Here is a 12,373-nt window from a genome sequence, read left to right on the forward strand (position 1 = left end):
ATTTCATAATCGTGCAATAAAATCGTCTGCGAATATTTATTTATTTTTTTGCGTAACTTGTCAATGAACTACGGCTATGTGTAGTAAATTCTGCTCCATCTGAAAGCACGTGATGATGATTTCCTGCTGATTACAGAACCGGCATTACTATCAAAATGCGCATGACAATCGCATTCGATTAATCGTGCAGCCCTAATTGGTGGTGCAACCAAAATATCCCTTTTTTGTCTTCCTTTTGATTTTATTGTGAGCAAAATATGACTGGAACATTTTCTTTGCTGCACTGACAATTGTGACTGTCTAAATATGTGAATTAAACAAATGAAGCTTAACTTAACTGCTTTCAAAAGGTGACCTGATGGATAAAACACCCTAAAATTTGCACTTTTGAGTATTCTCTCCTAAACCCACCACACAACTTGCATCTGATTTCTCTTTGTCCCTCTCCCAAGCCCCCCTGGTACCAGCCCCCTCCTCCCCCTCCACCTGTTATTCGTCCCAAGCTGGCAACCACACCCGTTATTCCTCGACCAGTGAAACCAGCCTCTAATATGTCGGTCCTACGACGGCGCCGCGTGCGCTGTAAACGCTGCGAGGCATGTCTGCGCACAGAATGTGGCGACTGCAACTTCTGCAGAGACATGAAGAAATTCGGTGGCCCTGGCAAACTCAAACAGACCTGTGTGCTGCGCCAGTGTCTCGCTGTGAGTGTCTTCACATTGTGCATTTTACTTAAAATGCAGCCTTTCTTTGTTTGCATTTATTGATTAATATCGCTTTGTCTTTCTGTGTTCTCTCAATAGCCTGGTCTGCCACTCTCTGCTGTATGTGAGATCTGTGGTGAAGGCAACCAGGACACTGGTGAAGAGCTCATGGAGTGCTCCAACTGTGCTCAGATTACACATCCTATTTGTTTGAAGGTACAAGCATTATTACTTCAGACAGCAATTCAATAGATGTCTCAAAATGCTTTATGCAGGTTCATTCATCTTTGAGCATTGTGACTAGAGGCTTTGCAAAGTGTGGACTTCAGAAAAGCATTTTCAACACAACAGAGCGTAACAATTGGCTTTCAGAAGTAAAAATCTTATTCATGTTCTCCATCGAGAAATGCATTAATATAGCAAGAATCCTTAGTAATGTTTAAGCACTTCAGGGACAGACCTACCCAAGCTTTTGAAGAGATTTGACCAGTTTAAATGCCAAATTTCTAGTGAAGAACAACACATCTCAGAGTCTTAAAGAGAGATCCTCCAATCAGAGCAGTTGATGTTACCTTGGATACATCTTGGATACTTAAATATTTTAAAGGGGTCATATGATGCTGCTAAAAAGAACATTATTTTGTGTATTTGGTGTAATGAAATGTGTTTATGCGGTTTAAAGTTAAAAAAACACATTATTTTCCACATACTGTACATTATTGTTTCTCCTGTATGCCCCGCCTTCTGAAACGCGTCGATTTTTACAAAGCTCATCAGTCTGAAAAAGCACTGATATAGTGCTCAACAAAAATTTCTATTTTCAATGTTGAAAACAGTTGTGCAGCTTCAGATTTTAATGGGTAAACGTGGAAATTTGATAAATGGAACATTCAAAAGAACAGACTTTATTTGAAATAGAGGTTTTTGTAATATTATTTACAATTGAATGCGTCCTTGCTGAATAAAAGTATTCAATTCTTTAAAGGGGTCATGTGATGTTGCTAAAAAGAACATTATTTTGTGTATTTGGTGTAATGAAATGTGTTTATGCGGTTTAAGGTTAAAAAAACACATTATTTTCCACATACTGTACATTATTGTTTCTCCTCTATGCCCCACCTTTCTGAAACGCGTCTATTTTTACAAAGCTCATCGGTCTGAAAAAGCGAGGTGTGCTCTGATTGGCCAGCTATCCAATGCGTTGTGATTGGCTCAAGGGACCTTTAACCACTGATTTCTAGTTGTGTCCTCTTTTGGAAGGCCAAACAAAGTAGTTTCACTTTCACAACGAAACACACAGCGCCTTCACGACGTGGCAGCGGCAACAACAATTCTACAGCGATAATAAAAGTTACGCCTTTTCTTTGCGTGAACATTTGGGCGGCGTTATGCAAATCTTCCCACATCGTGACGTAGATATGTGGGGGCGTGTTAGAACGAGCCGTTTTAGGTAGGCGTGGCTGACTCTTAACTTTTATAAAGAATATCTCTTTGGATTTGAGACTTTAGTCTTTGCAACTTTACAGATCTTTATGCACCAAGAGCTTGTAACACTTCAAAGAGAAAGGAAAAATTGAAATCGCATCATATGACCCCTTTAAAAAAAACTTTTGAATGGTAATGTTTATTTTTAGTATACTCTTAGTGTACTTAAACTAAAAGATTTAATAGTTTTAAGTTTTATTGTCGTTGCTAATTTCGTTTTCATTTGCTATACTTTGTGGGATGGGCAGCTTTATTTGTTCTTATTGACATGAGTACAATGCCAATCCATAACGTTTTCTCCTGTACAGAAAATAGTTTGACTGTTGTAATGATCTAATGTCCTCTCTGTCTGTGTAGACATCTGGTGAGGGAGTGGTAAACAATGACCTACCGAGCTGCTGGGAGTGTCCAAAATGTGTTATGGGCAAAGACACAGATTCTGAGGTAAAACACATTTTTACAAGCACAAACATTCACCCGCGCACCCACAGTTTTAAAGAGGGTTTCTCCCCCTCTTGTTTGAACACGCATTCAGGCTTTGAGTGTTTGTTCTAATGCTACTAGCTTTTGCAGGCCTGCATACATACACACTCATTCACACCATGTAGAAAGAAGCATGCCGAGAGCTTACTGTGATGTACACACTCCGATCTGCGTGTGTAACAGTAATGCTTGTTTTCCTTTCTGCCAGTCGTCAGGTAGCGGTGATGACATCACAGCACAGGATGGGTCAGGGGGGCGAGGGGGCGAGGGTGGGGCATGGCACAGGGTCGGGCGGCCCCCCACTTCTCTCTCATATGGGTCGCTCCAGAAACGAGCCGCAGCCCCTGAGCAGCGGCTCAGGAAGCGGGTGAGAGGCTCCGCCTTCCTCACACTACTGCTGCCGCATGCACAGCTGCTCCGCTTAGCCTTTATTGTGTTTTCCCTTCTCTGCTCTCTCTACCTCTTGCAGTAAATCCTCCCCCCCCATCTTTTTCCATGTGTGTCTTCTCTCGCTCTCTCTCTTTGGCCCACCCTGCCCTGTTCATCATCATTGTGCCCCACTGCTTTGACTGACTGAGGGTTTCAGAATCGGCTTTGTTCTCGCAGCTTGTGTGTTTCCATTCAGTGATCCTGATGTGTTCATCACTGTTTATTGAAGTTCATATTAACCACAGCATGTTATTCTGTTTTGCAGCTAAAATTGGAAGGTGGTAAAACACATGTACGTATCTTTTTTTTTTTTTGGAAGATTGTGTTTATCAGTGCTTGAAAGATTTTCTGATAAAGCAAAATTTATAATCATTTTGTTCTGACCTAGTTTGTGACAGCAAGTAGATACATTTCCACAGCAGACTTTTGCTGTGATAAATTTAGATTTATAAAAAAAAAGTATTGGCTGGTTTATCAAAGTTTTAGGCCCTGTTTCTGAATGTTGTTGTTTTTTTTTGTTTTTGATTCTTTATCATAAAATTGTTGGAAAGGCATCTGCCTTTTCACTGTCTTTGACATTCAAAATTTGTTGCATTTAACCCCCCTAGTGGCAGACACACAGAACTTGTCATATTGGTCAGAGATAAGGTCTGTTGATTCACCATGATAAAATGAATGAATACTGAATGTTTGACTATATCCACACAAATTAAATAACCACCAACACTTCTGAAGGGGAAAACTTGGTAGATTTTTCTAGGGCTAATTAACCCAAATAAATATGTAATAATGATGAATTATGTCTGAAATAGCCGAGTTGTGTTTTGTTATAACTACCCATTGTATAGAATGTTTAAAGATTAATGTTTTAGTGCGAAAGTATTGGTAATTCATAGCTTGTGCTCATTAAAATAATATAATAACGAATAGAATATACTAGATAAACTATCAAGACGTGTGAATAAACAAGTAAAATAGAAAATTAATGTAGAATATAATATAATATAATACATCCTGTGGGGCAGTGGTGGGCAGATGGTCTAGCTGCAAAAGATCAGATATTTCAACACACCCAAAGCTCAAATCGGATTTGAAAATTCTGCATACGTTCATTGATTTGTTTAAAGGGGACATCAGATGAAATTCTCTTTTGTTAGCTTTTTTTTGCATTTAGTTCGGTTCCTGGCATGTCTGCCAGCTGAGAAAAGCTGAAAAGAAAACATGCAGCCAGTTTGTTATGGGCTGTCTGAGTTTTTCAATCTGCAGGCAGTTTCTACATAGATAGCTAGCTATTTAAATAAGACCACCTCTGAGCCATATACGGAGTCAAATACGGCACTTCACATGTCTTGTGTAGACATCCCAATACACCCAGCCCATAGAAGAGAGGGGTGGGGTGAGCAGTAGCTCATTATCATTTAAAGAGACCTGCACCAAAATGGGTTGCTGTTTTTAACAAGGTAAAAAGGGTGTAGTTTTACATGACCATTGATGAATTTTAAGCAAAGAGTGTTACAGACATTTCATGAAGACCCTAAAGAATCGTACCAACTTGTGGAAAATGGGCATCCGATGTCCCCTTTAAAGATTGTGAAGAGGTGGGTTTAGTGTGCCTTTTTTCTTATTTTTTCTCTTTTCTCTCTTACAGAAACGCAAGTCTTCATCTCTTGATCCTCGCGTGGCTAAGATCTATCGGCGTCATGGGATGGAACACGATGATGATTCGGGCAGTGATGATGACAGTGGCAAGATGTCATCTGTCCGAGGCGGGGTCTCTTCGTCCCGCCGAGGGTATGGAGCTGGTAGGCGAGGCGGGCTCCTCGCATCGAGCGCATCGAGGGGGAGGCAGCTTGGCAACAGGTTCGCTGAAAATGAGGCGGGGACTTGGGGCAAGAGGGGAGAGAGGGGGTCGGGTGAGGTTAAGAGGAGGATCCCACATGAGACGACGGCGCTATGAAACTGAAGACGACGATGATGATGAAGATGACGACGACGACGATGATGAGGAGGATGATGAGGATGACAGTGATGAAGAGAGACATCTTGGCCGGTCCGATAAGGAGCATCGTTCAAGGAGACGGAGGCGGAGAGGTGGCGACGACGATGATGACGACGACGAGGATGATGATGATGAGGAAGACGGTGAGGAACAGGACTTTGAAGGAGAGGACGATGAGATGGAAGACTTAGATGATGGAGGAGAGGAAGATGAAGATGATGAGGATGGAGAGAACCAATCAGACTCTGATCCTGACCCACCCGTCTTACTAGTCTCAGACTTGAACGATGACCTGCTGAGCGATTCCTACCTGACTGTGACCCTCCAGCGTCCTCCAAAGGCCAAACGGGACCCCGGCTCCATTGTACCCAAACTGGAGGCGGCTATGTCTCCCCGAACACCTAGCGGTCCTGGTTTTATCCAGCGCAAAACGCTACCCAGGACCCGACTCAGGAACAGCACCTTGACACCAGCCGGAAATGGCCTCTCTCAGTCCAAAAGCGTGCACACATCCGGCCGCCACACGAGGCGGAGCTCCAACCAGGACGGTCGAGAGAGAGAGACGGCGTCACCGTCCTCTATGTCTTCTCGATCCTCTGTTTCTCCTCCACCTCCTCCAGCAATCACCACTTCTTCTCCTCCTTCCCTCCTCTCTCATCCCTCATTCCGTGACGTAGGAAACGAGCGTGGCTGTGAAAAGGACATTTGGATGTCTGTGTTCTGTTACTTGGGTCGGACAGATTTGGCTGCGTGTATGAGAGTCTGCAAGGCTTGGTACAAGTGGTAAGTGTAGTAGTTACAGTTAGAGCCTCAAAAGTTCCTTTTTAACAAGCTAGGATGTTTCCTTTAATTTCCTGTTTGTTCGTTTTTATCAGACGAAAGGCCTTTTCACACTAGAGATAAATGATTAAGATCTCCAATCTCTGTGTGTGCGCGCGTGCGCGTTTGTGTGTGTCAATTAAAGCAGCGTCGCATTAATATAGAACGGTGATTAAACTGACTTGGAACTACCTGTGCATTAAACGGTTTTAATGCATACCTGCCAGCCAATCAGAATCAAGAATTCCAACAGACCATGGAATAAATGAAAGTAAAATACTCTTAAGAGCACAGCAGTGCATAGTATACCTGTTGTAGCACAGTTTACTTTAAGAGTACATGTTATGTTTAATTTAAATGTAACATTTTTTCTTTTAATGTAAGACTGTTTTATTTATATTAAATTTAACAGTAATTTACTTTCAAATGCCCCAATTGCTGAAGGGTCTGCACAACTTTTTTGTACAAATATATTTACAAAAAAAATTGTATCGTGACACAAGTATCGTGATAATATCGTATCGTGGGGCCTCTGGTGATTCCCACCCCTATCAGTAGTCTAAACTACATCTAGTGTATGCCTGCACTCTCTGGGTGAGGTTTTGTTTGGTTTTTGCGATATACGCAAAAATAATCACAAATTGCATATTGTTTAAACAACAATTACAATATTATCGTAGACGATATATATCACACACCCCTATGTTGGGGTCGACAAAAACAGAATATATGATAAAAGACTAATTTGCATAGGTAACTAACCTAATTAATTAATTAAAATTAAGTAATTAAAAGGATGATGGTATTTTTACAGTTTTTTTTACTTTTACAGTAGTACACCATTTTAAAAGCATAGTTGTCTTGGTTCTTAGTTGTGATCGTTAATGATCTTGATCATTCAGTCAAATTTTTTTTTTTCTTCTCCGAGTAATTGTTTTGTGTCTCTCCTGCTTGAAGGTGTTGTGATAAGCGCTTCTGGACACAGATAGATCTGAGTCGATGTCGGGCACTCAGTCCTCAGGCTCTGTCAGCCATCATAAAACGACAACCTGTGACACTTGACCTCTCCTGGACACCAGTATCAAAGAAACAGATTGCCTGGCTCATTCATCACCTCCCAAGTACAGTTTACCCAAATCTCAGCCTTTTATAGATCCTAACAGTCTTAACTCAAATGAAATTGCTTAAAAATAAAACATGCATCACAGTCGAGACTACAATACTCTCCCGTTCTCTCTTTTTTTTTTTTTTTTTTCCCCCAGGTTTGAAAGATCTAATAATGTCAGGTTGCTCGTCACTATGCGTGTCAGCGTTAAGTACACAGAGCTGTCCGGGTTTGCGAACCCTTGACCTGAGCTGGGCCGTGGGTGTCAAAGATTCACAAATAAAAGACATTGTGCAGCCAAGTGAGACTCATAATCCTTATTAATGAGACTGTGTGTTTAGTGTTTTCACTATAAAAAAAATTCACTCTCCTCTTTCACCTCTGCTTTCTTTTGTCACACAGGCAGTGAAAGTCGCAGTCGGCTGAGAGGTTTGCTTACTCTGCGCTTGGCTGGTTTGGATGTGAATGACTCCACCCTGAAGATGATCGTCAGACATATGCCTTCACTGCACCGGTTAGATTTGTCCCACTGCCAGGGGCTCACAGACCAGTCCATCAACCTGCTCACCGCTACCAGCTGCAACACTCGCAACACACTCAGACAGCTCAATCTTTCAGGTACCATCCACCTTCTGAAAATACCTATATGTTCTGCCCACATTGTGTTCAGGTTATCCTTGTGGTGCCCAAGAAAACACGACTAGTGCTGCAAACACAAAATCTTGGTAACACTTTAGTTTAGGGACCAATTCTCACTTTTAACTCGTTGCTTCGTAGCATACATATTACTAGCATATTGGCTGTTTATTAGTACTTATAAAGCACATATTAATGCCTCAATCTGCTTGACCATTTTTTAGATCCTTTAATCCTACTCCAAACCTAAATTTAGCAACTACTTACTATTAATAAGCAGCAAATTAGGAGTTTGAGGCTAAAATCATTGTTAATATTGAGAATTGGTCCCCAAACTAAAGTGTGACCAAAATATTAATGTCTTAAATTCAGTTCCAGATCAAATTGAAGGTTATAAAATCTTAAGTATTTTATTTAGTTTCAGTTAAATAAATATGAGTGCTGCAAGTTGCAATGTAAAAACTTGTCACTGTTGCATGTTGCAGTCACTGGTAGCAATAGCTTATGATCTACTATTGATGAATTATGACAATGTTTACTTCATGGTTTTAATATTGTAATATATTGTAGATGGTTGTAAGAGCGCATATTTTTGAATGAGCAGCTGGAAGTAATTAAGCATATTTATTTCAAAATAAGAGTCCCTGTATATTTCGGGCTTGTTTATACTTAAAAGTTCGACATTATGCATAAAATCTCTTGTTCTCTTGGAAATTATTGGTATTTTGTTTTCATAAACTGTATCTGGCATTTAATTGAACATGAAACTTTCTAGCTTCTCCCTGTCACAAGAAGGAAATAATAAGAATTTAATTAAAGGGGTGGTTGATTGCGATTTCACTTTTTTAATGTTAGTGTGTTATGTTGCTGTTTGAGCGTAAACAATATCTGCGAAGTTGCAGCGCTGAAAGTTCGATGCAAACGGGAGATATCATCTTTTATAATTCTGGCAGTTTAAAGGCAAAGTAAGTGATTTTTCAAAAACACTTTAGAAAACTGATTCGGGCCGAATCACAAAACAAACTTGTAGCCAATACTGTCAACCACCCCTTAAAGCACAATATATAGATTTTTGTTTGTTCTATATGGATATATGGTATTAACTTTGTTTGGCTTAAACAAATAGTTTACCCAAAAATTTCAATTTGATGACAATTTGCTCATCCTCAGGGCATCGGAGATGTAAATGAGTTCTTCATCAGAACAGATTTAGAGATATTGCATGATCATTACATCACTTACTCACCAATGGATTAGGGCTGGACAATAATTCAATATCAATATGTATCGCGATATAATTTTTTTCAATAACGGTGATATGATTTTTAAACACATTTCCGATATTTCGATATACATTACCAGTTTCCCATACATTGATTTATTTGTGCCGTTTGACTTCGTTGAATAAACATGAGCACTGCACGTTTCAAAATCAAAAAATGTCGCGGGTGTTTTATATAAATGTATCTGTGAAGGGAACCGACTGTCTTCAGAAAAGTTTAGATGGCATTTTCATTTGATCTGATAAAAGTAGCATTCATGAGCGGAGCTGCTTTGATTACAGCCATTACTGGAGAAACCGCTAGTTCTATCACTCTAAAAGCGCCTCCTGCTAGCAGAGCATGAGTTTTCATTTTAAATAAGCCCGTCTCCAGCAACATTTCCAGTTTTTGTTGTTCAATTTTTTTGTTTTCTGCAGCGACTCGGAGCACTTTTCATACCCTTTTTTTCTGGCTGAAGCACATTTGTTTCAATCTATAAGAATAATCAGCCTACACTACCAGTCAAAAGTTTTTGAACAGTAAGATTTTTAAGGTTTTTTTTTTTTTAAGAATTCTCTTCTGCTCACCAAGGCTGCATTTATTTGATCCAAAGCACAGCAAAAACAGTAAAATGTTGAAATATTTTTACTATTTAAAATTGCTTTCTATTTGAATAGATTTTAAAATGTAATTTATTCCTGTGATCATACATAGGTAAATTTTCAGCATCATTACTCCAGTCTTCAGTGTCACATGATCCTTCAGAAATCATTCTAATATGCTGATTTGCTGATTATCAATATTTAAAACAGTTGAGTAAATTTTTTTTTCAGGATTCTTTGATGAATAGAAAGATCCAAAGATCAGCATTTATCTGAAATAAAAAGCTTTTGTAACATTATACACTATTCCATTCAGTATAATTTTTATTATTTTTTTGGGAAAGAAATTATAGAAATTAATACTTTTATTTAGCAAGGATGCTTAAAATTGATCAAAAGTGATGATAAAGGCATTTATAATGTTACAAAAGATTTCTATTTCAGATAAATAGTGTTCATATCGATATCGGAATTATATCGTATCGACCGAAATTAAGAAATATATCGTGATATCAATTTTGGCCATATCGTCCAGCCCTACAATGGATCCTCTGCAGTGAATGGGTGCCGTCAAAGTCCAAACAGCTGATTAAAAACATCACAATAATCCACAAGTAATCCAAGCTATCAGTTAACAGATTGTGAAGTGAAAAGCTGAGTTTGTAATAAACAAATCCATCATTAAGGCATTTTATCTTTAAATTATTGCTCCTGGCCGAAATCCATAATAAGTCCATAATCCATTCCTTCTTCCAAAGGAAAAGTCCATCCCCTTTTGTCCTCTCGCATCAAAACCCACAGACATATTTGATTAGAACTGTTTTTGCTTGTAAACTGTGCATATTTCTCTCCTGATTCAGGCAAGAGGACTTTTCACTGCAGAAAGCAGTATTATGGATCGAGGGATTTTAGCTGGAAACAACAGTTTGAAGTAAAAAAAACATTTAGATGGATTTGTTTCTTGCAAACAATTATTGTGATGTTTTTATCAGCTGTTTGGACTCTCATTCTGACGGCACCCATTCACTGCAGTGGATCCATTGGGGTGCAAGTGATGTAATGCTGAATTTAACTCGCAGTTGGTGGTTTCACCTTTTCTCTCTCTCTCTCTCTCTCTCTCTCTCTCTAGGTTGTAGTAAGTTGACAGATGCTTGTCTGTCCTATATGAAGCGACTAACGGCTCTGGCTCTGTTGGATCTGCGGGGCTGTAGGAACGTGACTCGCCACGGCTGTGAAAACTTCATCTCTGACCTGTCCTACTGCACCGTATTCTGCCTGACCGAGGACAAACTCATTCAGAGAATATCATAACATGCACACACAAACACACACACATATACATACACACACAGTCTCCGCACAGCTCTGCTTAGCGAGCTCACGAGTGCTCCATCCCACTCAATGCAGGCTCATCTGGCCTCAATGGGAGGATGAGGCTGAAGAAAAGAGACGGATGGAAGGATATGGCCTGCTGTTCTAGAAGAAGGGTAAAAACAGGCTGACAGGAGAGGTTATTTTCAGCGCTGTCTTCAAGTAAAGTGGTAAAGGATTTTATTCCCACAACCCATGAGACTGATGCAGACGCATCCAGTGTGTGGCTTTTTCTTCTTCTCTGGGCATTCAGCCTAATCCAGAGTGACTCCTTCAGAGGATTTTGCTGATATGCTTGAAACTGAACTTCACAGTCCAGCCCAGGTGGAATTTGGTCAAGAGATTCGGTCCAGGTGTGGCCTCTGGCGTTGCAGCAAATTGAAGCAAGGAGAAAGAAAATGACAGACATGGCACGTCCTGATAGTTCTCAACTGCCACAACTTGATCAAAGAATATAGTGGAAAAACAGGATGAATCTGAATCATAAAGACTTCAGCATACCGATCCAGATCGTTCACTCATGCTTTCTTAGTGACTTTATGTCTGAACGCAGATTTTGGTCGTTCAACCTTTCTGAAGGTTCTGCTGCCTGGATGTTTGTAGACATTTAACACACGACACAAAGTTTTTACTCGCTCGCACCTAACAAAAACCACTCTTTCTTTGTTTTCTTTCGTCTGATGTTTTGTTCTTCTGCTTCTGTCATCTCAAATGGGTGATTCACCTGCATTCTCCTGTCCTGTCTAAACTTAGAGGGTTGCTCACAGTTAAGGCTCAATTATTCATTTACCCTTGAAAAGCTATAATTTAAGTGCAACTTGTAGCAACACAATAGCAATTCTTTTCTGAGGACTTTTTAAACAAATGTTCGTTTTTTTGTTTTGTTTTTCATGAAAAGCAGAAAAATAAAAAGTGGAAAGCAAACAATGTGTTTGACTTCACTTAGACCTATTTGTCATATATTGCCTTTTAGCACAGAATTCATGAATATTTAGTGATTTTATGACTGTACACAAACCTAATTTTAATGATTCCATACAGAGATTATCTTTTTTTTTTTTTCCAAACCTGCATCCAGGTTTGCAGGATAGAAGTAGAGCCACAATAGTAGTAATATTGGTCAACTGAAATGGGGTTTTAATGGCCAGAGTGCAAGGTAGCTGATCTACAGGGAGGCCCAAAAGTCTGAAACCATGTTGAGAATCTGATATTTTCTTCCTGGAAAAGGGTAAATTGTTCATTTATGTTGTTAAATACAAATATTTCTAGTTTAGTAATTATGTAAATTTGTCACATTGACCATGGGACCTCCTTTGTACAAAAGGTCAGATTTTCTTGCCACAATATATATATATATATATGTATATGTATATGTATGTATATGTATGTATATATGTATATGTATATATATATGTATGTATATGTATATGTATATAGTGTGTGTATACAGGCGCATCTCAAAAAATTTGAATATCGTG

General features: G+C 39.3%; 1 pseudogene; it reads left to right on the top strand.

Annotated features, from left to right (window-relative positions):
- Positions 1–12,247, top strand: part of LOC107749779 (lysine-specific demethylase 2A-like) — a 28,803-nt pseudogene extending 16,556 nt beyond the window's left edge.
- Positions 12,248–12,373: the final 126 nt, after the last annotated feature.

This window comes from Sinocyclocheilus rhinocerous, unplaced genomic scaffold, assembly GCF_001515625.1.
Source record: "Sinocyclocheilus rhinocerous isolate Xijiao unplaced genomic scaffold, SAMN03320098_v1.1 scaffold1483, whole genome shotgun sequence".
Lineage (NCBI taxonomy): Eukaryota > Metazoa > Chordata > Actinopteri > Cypriniformes > Cyprinidae > Sinocyclocheilus > Sinocyclocheilus rhinocerous.